Source organism: Callorhinus ursinus, unplaced genomic scaffold (assembly GCF_003265705.2).
Source record: "Callorhinus ursinus isolate GAN/ISIS: 27379988/994484 unplaced genomic scaffold, GSC_fseal_2.0 scaffold14272, whole genome shotgun sequence".
In the NCBI taxonomy this organism is placed as follows: Eukaryota; Metazoa; Chordata; class Mammalia; order Carnivora; family Otariidae; genus Callorhinus; species Callorhinus ursinus.
This window is the reverse complement of record NW_027411322.1, coordinates 1-1,013: the sequence shown is the minus strand read 5'-3', so window position 1 is coordinate 1,013 and position 1,013 is coordinate 1. Positions and strand designations below refer to the sequence as shown.

General features: G+C 41.0%; 1 pseudogene; it reads left to right on the top strand.

Moving 5' to 3' along the window:
• The first annotated feature begins 177 nt into the window (after positions 1-177).
• On the top strand, positions 178-1,006 carry LOC141372383 (tryptophan 5-hydroxylase 1 pseudogene; annotated as a pseudogene).
• The last annotated feature ends 7 nt before the right edge of the window (positions 1,007-1,013 follow it).

The window sequence follows — 1,013 nt, the reverse complement described above, 5'->3', positions numbered from 1 at the left end:
AGTAGATTATTATTTACTCTTTGGGATGTAGAAAGGTTTGTATTTTTAAAAGATTTTATCTTTACGTAATCTCCACACCCAACATGGGGCCCGAATTCACAACCCCAAGATCAAGAGTTGCACTCTCCAGTCCCAGCTTACCGCCCGCAGCTGCACAGAGAACTACACCACCTGACCATGATTGAAAACAATAAGGAAAATAAAGACCATTCCTTAGAAAGAGGAAGAGCAACTGTCAATTTTTCCTTGAAGAATGAACTTGGTGGACTTATAAAAACACTGAAAATCTTCCAGGAGAAGCATGTGAACCTGTTACATATTGAGTCCCGAAAATCAAAGAGAAGAAACTCAGAATTTGAGATTTTTGTTGACTGTGATATCAACAGAGAACAATTGAATGACATTTTTCATCTGTTGAAGTCCCATACTAGTGTTCTCTCTGTGAATCCACCAGACAATTTTACTGTGAAGGAAGATGGTATGGAAACTGTTCCTTGGTTTCCAAAGAAGATTCCTGCCCTGGACCATTGTGCCAACAGAGTTCTGATGTATGGTTCTGAACTGGATGCAGATCATCCTGGCATCAAAGACAATGTCTACCATAAAAGACTGAAGTATTTTGCAGACTTGGCTATGAACTATAAACTTGGAGACCCCATTCCCAAGGTTGAATTCACTGAAGAGTAGATTAAGACCTGGGGAACTGTGGTCCAAGAGCTCGACAAACTTTACCCAACCCGTGCCTGCAGAGAGTATCTCAATAACTTACCTTTGCTTTCTGAATATTGTGGATACCGGGAAGATAATATCCCACAATTGGAAGATGTCTCAAACTTTTTAAAAGAGCACACGGGTTTTTCCATCTGTCCCGTGGCTGATTACTTATCACCAAGAGATTTCTTATCAGGTTTAGCCTTCGGGTTTTTCACTGCACACAGTAAGTGACATTTCAGACCCTCTCTATACCCCAGAGCCAGATACTTGCCATGAACACTTAGGTCATGTCCCCCTTT